This window comes from Primulina tabacum, chromosome 2 (genome assembly GCF_025594145.1).
Source record: "Primulina tabacum isolate GXHZ01 chromosome 2, ASM2559414v2, whole genome shotgun sequence".
In the NCBI taxonomy this organism is placed as follows: domain Eukaryota; kingdom Viridiplantae; phylum Streptophyta; class Magnoliopsida; order Lamiales; family Gesneriaceae; genus Primulina; species Primulina tabacum.
The window spans coordinates 49,520,640-49,531,156 of NC_134551.1; the positions used below are offsets into that span (position 1 = coordinate 49,520,640).

At 32.3% G+C, this 10,517-nt stretch overlaps 1 pseudogene; it reads right to left on the reverse strand.

The window, feature by feature from the left end:
* Window positions 1-1,396: 1,396 nt before the first annotated feature.
* On the reverse strand, window positions 1,397-6,203 carry LOC142534644 (uncharacterized; annotated as a pseudogene).
* Between the last annotated feature and the right edge of the window lie 4,314 nt (window positions 6,204-10,517).

The window sequence follows — 10,517 nt, forward strand, 5'->3', positions numbered from 1 at the left end:
TTTCTAACAAAAATTTAGCAACGGAATATTAAACATTTAAAAATCTTCGTTATTGGGTGCAATAATTGTCTCTGCTTGTTAGAGCGATCGAACCGTGGTGCTTTGAGCTGATGTGCGGTTTAAAAGATTTGATTTGCACAATTGCTATCAGCTGTAGGTTTTGGTAAAGCGGCAAGAGCTCAGTTCTACAATTGGTATCAGAACCAAGGTCACATGTTCGATTCTCATTGATGGTAAGGAGTGCAATTATTGAGAGGTAGATTGTTGAGTGCAATAATTGCCCTTATTTGGAAGAGCAATCGAACCGTGGTGCTTGAGTTGATGTGCGGTTTAAAAAATTTGAGTTGCACCATTACCACCAGTTATAGCTTTTGGTAAAGCGACAAGCGCTCGGTTCTTCAGTCGTCAGTTAACAAAAAATGCCATTGTTGATTAAAATCATCGCTATAAAAACCATCACTGTTCGCGATGGTTTTAATCAAAAATCGTCTCAAAATAGAGGGACAATAATTAAATATCAAACGGTTTTGGCGATATTTTTTTCTCGAAAATCATCGTTAATTAGCGACATTTTTTTATAAATCGTCGACTGTCTCTATAGGTCGACTACGAATTATTTTATGAATAAATTTAAAACTGTTGCTAATCTAAATAACCACGGTAGCTAGTTAGTTTTTTTTTTTTTTTTCCTGTATTTGAGGAAAATTACAACGGCTTTTGGTTCAACATTTCTTAGAAGAAAAAAAACAAAAACAAAAAAAAAAACAAAGACCCATTCCATTTTATTTAAAGAGGGTTATCAAATGGAATCAGAAATACTAAAAAGCCTAGAAAACGGATTTGTTCATGCCCCCACTCTAAATCTAATGATCCACAATGAACTACATATATTGCTTTTATGTGGTCACAACATAAAATATATGCGGCTCTCTATCAACAGTGAAGGTAATAAATACTTCCACTGAAGGTAATAAATACTTCTACTGTAGGGTTAGGATAACCGACAGTGCTGTGACAAGAATTTGACATGGATCCCGACACAGCTGTGCAAAAATCAAAAGGACCAGAATAAAACAACTTGAGATCTAAGAATCCTTCATCTAGCTCTAATGTTTGGTGTGGCAATGGTTCAAAACTCCGAGGATGTGTTGGTGCAGAATATCTCCGAAGAACAAATTGAATTACTGTCAACTAAAAAGATGCTGGCTGATTAGTTAGCTATCAAATTTGAGTTACTAGTTTATCAAATTTAAGGGGAAAAGAACAGAACTTGGATGCTAAGATGTCACATTTGACACACTATCTGACCTTTTCCATGTGATAAAAATCTAGAGATTTGATCGATAAGGCAGATAGTTATATGCGAGAAGCTACAAACTATCCGAAAAGCTACAAATTGTACGCAAACACTGTGTACTTAAATAACACTTTCAAGAGAGCAGAAGGCGTCACTTCACCTCCAATCTCTAAACAGAAACTTAAATCATTCCCACTATTAGTTTGGTAACAACAGAAAGTCAAAAAGAACTTTGATCTATCTAAATTAACGCAAACAATATTAAATGTATCAGACAATATCTACGTTATCTGATGATAAATCATTCACTTTGACATATTTACATACAATGTCATCTGTGGCCGTTTTGAGTCAGTTTCCACAGTAGACATTCGAGTCAGTTTCTACTGTGGCGGAGTTCCAGGCAAATAAAGCAGCTCCAACGGCAGGCTCCACCTGAGGAACCAAAACAAGGACAACTATCAACATTTTCGAACCGAGCAAAATGGCGGAGGATGCAAGGAAAATGAAACGGAGAGATATTTTTTAGAAAATTTGATCATGATAAATGATATGGCACGTGCATTCCGTAACATGACAAAAGTATAGTAGGTAACCATTTTCCAAGGAAATAAATTAACCCAAATTAAGCATTCTCAGCATCATGTTACTAGAAATACTATAATAAGCATCAATCAAAGATACCTAGGTACTTATAGCACCAAGGGCATACGGCACTCCAGGATTAATAGCCATAAATGAAGATATCTAACCTTTGGTCTTATCGGACAAGCCCCAGGGTAAGCCTCCACAATAGAATTAGTAACTTCTCCCCCTATATCCCATCTTTTGTTAGCTTCAAGTACTCCACCAACAATGACAATGGGGAAAGAAACCTTTCCATCTGCAGGGACAAAATTATATCTTCGGTCTTTGTGTTCGAGAATGAAAGTGGGTGAGGTCCATGCAACTTGTGCAGAAGGTTGTTGGAGGAAACAGGAGTCCTATAATTGCATATGTGGTCATAAAATACTCAACCAGAAGTGAGAAGATTGTTAGTGTTTGATAATTTTGTGGGTATATTGAAGCAACAAGACAATCACTTCAAGATTACCGCAACTAAAGATTTTCTGTCAATGAGTGTGGGATTATCCGTTCTTACTCAATAAACAATAAGTTCCTAAAGAAACTATGTAAATGCAAAGACAAATGAAGGCACACCTTTACCAGCCAACTGTAATCGTTGAACCACGGCTTTTACACTTAAAACCAACTCTTGAACAGCATAACTCAAGATCTCCTCAGCAACTTGATCGCCTGCTTCAGCACAGGATACCACAACAGGAACAAGTGCCGCAATTCGTGTCCAAGATGAATCTGCATAGGTCCACCTAAATTCCAATAAGCAAGAAAATAAAACTGGCAGATTTTCAATAGGTCCACCAAAATTCCAATGAACTAGAATTAATACTGATGTGAAAATTAAATGACAAAAAGTGCATGAGTAAATAACATATTTCAGCTCCTTGTGGTGTTTTCCCAAAGAAACAATAAGAAAATATTCCTTCCTGGACTATCCTATTTCTTCCAACAATTTCAACTTTCATCAGACTCAAATGGCTACTTAACATCAGCATCATGGTCTTCACAAAAACTGAATGGATATAAAACATTGAATCCAAATAGTTGTTACTTTGTTTTAAATTTATGAGGCCATGGATTAATAAGAGATTGATGAGTGAGCACGTTCAAGTGAATAGTTCCATGGAATTATTTTTGAGTGTAGAAAAATCAAGAAGATATCCCCTCATTGACTTGCTAAAAACTCTGTCAGCAATTGATGAACAAAAAAAGGAGTTATATGCACATCGTAGTTCAACCATCACGGAAAAAATGAGTGCATAAATAAACCACCTTATTAGCAGTGCATTGTCTCCATACACTTGTTATCTACAGAAATGTGGCATATATTACCTAGTGCAGAAATCTGACTAAGATGCCAATCAATACTCAAAAAATTGTATGTACATGAAACAATTTACTTGTCACGCAAAGCTGGGCCAAAACTAATTGCCATTAAAACAAGCCTAACCCACTTATTCATTGCTCAGCAGCACTGAAATGAATAAATTTTATGAGTCACAAGTTCATACAGAGAGATACCCAATTAGTTCATCTGGAGAAGAAAGACTAAGTGACTGTAGAATATAATTTGTAAGCATGGTTGCTGGACAACGACCATCAAGAGCCTTCATCACCGCAGTAATGCTTTAGTAGCAATTCCATAACCACTGAAGACAAAAAAAAATAGCCAATCAAAACATCGATTGCAACATGAATGTGTACGGACGTCATAAAACTCTTACTGTACAATTAAATTTTAATGCTTTGGTCCCCCAACATGGATATAAATATTGCTCGTCTTTTTTACCACAAACATGAGTTCTTAAAGGCACATTTAATAATTAGAAATTGACCAGGAAGGACATAAGCAACAAATAACTTACTTAAAATCATATCCTTATTATGCAGAAATATCATATTCATATGAATTCAACTTTTCTGACTCTAGAAGAAGAGAGAATTACATTAAAACATATTATTAATCTAATAGATGTATAATATAACAAAGGTCTGTACTTTGTTCATTACCTACGAGAATGTTTCTCCAAAAACTATGTATCTAATTTCGGTTACTAATTCATGTCGATTTTACCTGCCCCTATCACCTAATACAGGTCCTGCACCAGCGGCACGAGCTTCTCTTCCATCCTCAGTAAATCCATAAGCAATGCATCCAGTTCCAGCAATCAGTACACAGTCATGAAGTTTCCCCATTGTCCCACTTGCAAGGGCTGCTACTGCATCATTCTGAACGTATATCTTTACATTAGGTGAGAATATTGGCCTTAAACAATTGATGAGCTATTTTAAATGTCGTGGGATAAATATCAAAATCAGCAGATGTATGATATATGTTATAAATCAGTAATTTTCCTTATCAAGCCACATATTCCCATAGATGCAATGCGAAGAATGTATGAGACATGCTTCAACAGATAATATAGACTTGCTGAGACATTTTGACTCAAAATCATTTCGGTCCTGGCACCCAGATGTCCAAAAAAAATCAACCAATTAAATTTACCCACCATTTGGATCTTGAAACTTTGGGTAACGTGAAAGGGGTAATTAAATAATATTTTTTCCTTGTACTCTTTGACAAGATAAATATTATATATAATGCTCGATTTTCTGGAAAGTACAAATTTTTGAACCCCAAAGCTTTGGACCTTTAAAACCGCTTGCTGTAATAGGATATAATTCGGTATCTAGAATCTTAAATGACCATGTTAATTTCTCTTTCTACTTTTTTATATACCAGTAGCTAGCTCCACATTTAGAACCATTAGATATGTAAAGATGCAGGAAACAAATGTTTCAGCAGCCAGAGGAAAATGAGATGAAAGATATTTGCAAGATGACTACACTTCATATAACTGAATATTGAAAAATCTACCAGAAGCACAGTACCTCATCCAACTGAGTATCCTTTCCTGATCCAACGGATGGTTCACACCAGAAATTCCCAAGCAAACAGCACGTACAAGTGAATGGCTTGTGCCTGCAGTGGAAAGAGCGTCCGCTATCACTTGTTCAAGTGTTTCTCTGGCAGCATTTTCTACAAACCCAATTCATAATAGATGAGACAGTTCACTAAACAATACATGTACGTAACTCAATAATTAAAAACACCAAAAAAATTGCTCTTCCCTAATTAAACAATTAAACATTATAAATTTCCAAAACTGTTCATGTTCATGAAAAGTGATAGATTAACATAACCTTTTTCTGGCTTCATGGTTAAAGTTTCTGATGATTTATGCCCCGGATCAATCGATTTGATAAGTAAATGGTTAAATTTTAAAAAACTAACAATCAAAAAAATAAAAAAATGGGTATCATCAAACACCACCATCTTCTCATTTTTCATTTTATTGTTATTGCATGGTTTGCTGGAATGGCCAGAACGGAAGTTCCATACCGAAATGGCGCTTATCAATTCAAAGTTCCAGGTTTACATAGTGGTGGCCTAAAACAGCAATTTTTAACATATCAAACCAATTTCTCCATGTCGCATAACAGCGTAGCACATCATGGAATTTTTTTCTTGGTTTGTTGTTGATAGTTACATTTCTTAAAACTTTTTCCTATTTTTTACTGAAAATTATATAAAAAACTTCCAGATTAATATTCAAAATTTCTGAACTTTTACTTTTTTTTCCTAACAAAACCCGCAGCACGGGAGGACTTTCAATGGATCAGTAACCACAAACTTTGGGAGAGTCCCCGCTAACCATGATTGCTATGACTTAGGTATGACGAGATATAGTCAAGTTGCGGATTTGTTTATGTCTAGCATGCAAAGAAAGAACGGATTTTTATCACAAAGGCTGCACAAAATACAGTGGTAAATAATTCGCTGTTCGGAAAATGAAAATTTGGAATATAAACGTCAACAAACGAGAACGAATATATAGATAGAAAAACGGGGAATTGCAAAATTATATAGTCAAGGTGCCAATAACTGACAAAACATATCAATCATCGATAAACCCATAGGACAGTGAATCGTTTCGGAAAAGAATGTCATCAACCCAATTACCTCCAACGCTGTTGTAATTGGAGCAACCCCCAGCCGCACGGCCCAGAATCGGAAGAGGATCGGGCAATAGACCAATATCGGAAACGGGGAGAAAAGGCAGGCAGACGCAGACGGTGGAAGTGGTGCCGCCATCCACCCGCAAGATTACCCCTTCTTCACGGCGGCGATCATCAAACTCGGATCCCATCCAATAACAATCGAACACTTTATCGTTCTCTGGCTCTGTACGTGGAAAAGTTGCTGACCTTTTGTTTCGTCATCAAATCGTCCATTACCAATAGTACTTTCAAATAAATTATTATTTAAATTTTATAATCGAATAAAATAATTCAGATTAAAAAAACTTAGAAATAATGTTATTTTTAAAAGGTTAGTCAAAAGTTTCGGAAGAAGAAAAAAAAACCCTAAAATTTAATATTTTTCCTTTCTAAAATCCTTTGACAGTGAATGTGATAGACATGAATGTTTGGAAAAGGTTAATAAAAAATAGAAAATTGATAAAATTTGTATAAATATAAAAAAGATGTATAAAAAAATTTTAAAATGTAAATTATATAAAAATACAAAATATTATTTAAAAAATTGATGTAATATGATAAATATTTGAGGATATAAGTGTTAACTCTTAACTAATATTTAACCCGTGCACGAGATAATATTTTTTTTTTTGTAAAATTCTGCTTTTATATGAATATGAGTGATGCTAAATATTGCAATCATTTGTATTGAAAATTTATTTATACAGTTTGTAATACAAATTAAATAGTAACACAAATCATATCACAAATAAAATCTATTGATATAATCAATGCAAAAATTTTAATATAGTTTATGTTTTCAATAGAGTTTAGTTTCAATTTGAATAAAAAATAATAAAAAGCATATAATACATAAATTATATTTGAATTAATATAAAAATGAATTAAATTCAAATTTGAACTAAATGAATTGATATAATCAATGCAAACAATAAATAAAATTAACTCTGCTTTATATATATATATATATATATATATATATATGAGTTATACTAAACATTGCAATCATTTGTATTTAAAATTTATTTATACAGTTTGTAATAAAAATTAACTATATCATAGTAACACGAATCATATCACAAATTAAATTGATTGATACAATCAATGCAAAAAATTTAATGTAGTTTGTGTTTTCAATATAATTTAGTTTCAATTTGAATAAAAAAATAAAAGACATATAATACATTAATTATATTTGAATTAATATAAAAATGAATTAAATTCAAATTTGAACTAAATGAATTGATATAATCAATGCAAACAATAAATAAAATTATCATTTATTGCAGTACATATATTTCAATATTCATGATATATCTTTCTTTTTTAGAAATAACATTTTGGCGAAAAATTACTATTTTTGGCAAAACTCTGCTTTTATATATATATATATATATATATATTTTAAAATCTTAAACAACAAACAGAAACACGAAAAATCATAATTGCTTTTTGTTTTTGGATAAACGTTATAGAAGTTGGAACTGAAATTCACACTCACATTCGCAAACACTCAAAAATACTTTCATATTGTTAAGATCTAGGAAGAGTTTCTTATAATCTATCTCAAACACTACTTTAATATCCCACTTGAAGACATGTTAAAATAAATTAACCTCAATCCATTTGGTTGGGATAATTTGGTTGGCTAAGTAATACACAAATTATGTTTTTTCTTTTGATTAAATTGTGGTCGTTGTGAATTTTAAGAGTGTATATATAGTAAGGTTTTGTTTCTAATATTTTCAAAATTAAATTAGGAGTGTGAAAAAAATTTAAACAAAAGTAGGAGATTATATGATTATAAAAATATATTAAGGTTGTATCTCGTTATCGGTGGAGAAAAAATTTAAAATACATAACATTTTTTAAAATTTATTTTAAAATTTAACAATCATCCTCACTCACTCGTGTGATCATATTTAATATATATATATATATATGTGTGTGTGTGTGTGTGTTCAAAATTTTAAAATGTATAATTTAATAGCACAAATTAATGCTCAAAATTTGTAGTCAATTTCATCAAATATTGAGATTTTTAAGAATTGAATGTGGAAGTTGTTAATTTTTAAAAATTTTGGTTGGGTGACCATCTTACCCAACAACCCATAGTAGTTTGGGCTGAAAATTTTCTCTCATGGGTAGCTCTCCTCATTTGATGACGGGCATCAGTCAAGTTCTAATAAATATTTAAATCAAATATTCTAATAAAGATATGTTAATATATTTTCATTCATTTAATATATATATATATATATATATATATATATATATATATATATATATATATCTTTAGAACACCTTCACAGGATCTGCTGCAACTCGAAGATAACAAAGATCAAGAAAATATACTAGCAAATTCGAAGTTGAGGTAAAAGAGAACTCTTTGTTATTAAGACGAATTTGCTCTGCTCATGATACTAACGGGCTATGACAATCGTCTTTCAAAATATACAAATTTATACTTATTATAGTAGCACCATAAATCACGAGTTCCATGACAAGAAAATGAAGCAAGCATCATTTTGAAAAAACAATAAGTTCAATATAAATGCAAATACTCTTTCTTTATTTGATCATCTCAAAGTCGATGTTATTTTATCTATCAAGTCTATTAATTCAATCAGATTGATTAATATTTAAGTCACAAATCTCGATATTGTTACCAAAAGACTTTTTTTTTGGAGACAAATATATATGGAAACTAGTTGATCTTGTCAAACATTGACGCCAGGTGTCTAAACGCCTCCCTCATAGTTCTGTAAAATTTTGGGGTACAGAGGGACGCTTAAGCGCCTCTCCTGTGACCTGGATTGTTCAAGCTTTTCTTGCGTCTTATTTTAATTTTATTCATTCTGACTTAAAAACATTCCAAAAATCCCTTCACATGAATGAAATTAATGCATGGATGAATATGATATCGAATGAGAGTTTATACGGAAAAATCATTGCATCATGAGAGATATTTTTTTACTTTGAACCTTTCTTAGTAGAATACTGTCAAATTTATTAGGTCAGGAAGTGAACATGATGTCTTGAAATTATTAATGGTTCATACAAAACTAGAAAATAGTACATGCTCGACAACTTGCCTATCCATTTTTTTGGTTTTTCGATTGTGTTCGTTTTGATCGTGGAACACATTTTGGCTTCAAAGTATTTCGCTGAGGTGACTTGTCTTCACACTTACAATGGTGGTATTCCTTTTGAAGAGTATTCTACCATACTCCACTTTTTACAAGAAATGATCCATTAAAAGTGCAAAATTATCCCTGTTACATTTGTAGGAACAACACTTTCTGTACTAGGAATGAGAATAGAGTAATTTTCAAATGCTAGCACAAGTTATCATAATTTAATTATCTCATTGAAAAAAATCTTTAGGTTTTCAATCAAAAAGGTTAAGTTACCATTATGAAAACTTTAGTGCAGAAATCTGCCTAAGATGCCAATCAATACTCAAAAAATTGTATGTATATGAAACAATTTACTTGCCACGCAAAGCTGGGCCAAAACTAATTGCCATTAAAACAAGCCTCATTGCTCAGCAACACTGAAATGAATAAATTTTTATGAGTCACAAGTTCATTCAGAGAGATACCCAATTAGTTCATCTGGTGAAGAAAGACTAAGTGACTGTAGAATATAATTTGTAAGCATGGTTGCTGGACCACGACCATCACGAGCCTTCACCACCGCAGTAATGCTTCAGTAGCAATTCCATAACCACTGAAGACAAAAAATAGCCAATCAAAACATTGATTGCAACATGAATGTGCACGGACGTCATAAAACTCTTACTCTACAATTAAATTTTAATGCTTTGATCCCCCAACATGGATATAAATATTGCTCGTCTTTTTTACCACAAACATGAGTTCTTAAAGGCACATTTAATAATTAGAAACTGATCAGGAAGGACGTAAGCAACGAAGAACTTACTTAAAAATCATATCCTTATTATGCAGAAATATCATATTCATATGAATTCAACTTTTCTGACTCTAGAAGAAGAGAGAATTATATTAAAACATATTATTAATCTAATAGATATATAATATAACAAATGTTTGTACTTTGTTCATTACCTACGAGAATGTTTCTCCAAAAACTTTGTATCTAATTTCGGTTACTAATTCATGTCGATTTTACCTGTCCCAATCACCTAATACAAGTCCTGCAACAGCGGCACGAGCTTCTCTTCCATCCTCAGTAAATCCATAAGATAAAAATAATAAGATGCCGATGGAAAAAATCAAGAACAATGTAATGAGTTGCGTAAATTCTTTGAAAGGGTGAAGGATAATAGTTCATGTGAGGGAGGCAACTAAAAATTGCCTCGGTTGCTCAATGAAGCTTGCATATTGGAATATCAGAGTCTTTCACAAGCCTATAAAACAAAAGTGTACATACTCTTATAGGAACTCACTGTTGGTCTCACGTGCGACAATTTGAGATAATAAGATGCAAATAAAGTATAAAACTGAAAACTGATATTTACGTGAAAAACTCCTAAATATTATAAGAGTAAAAC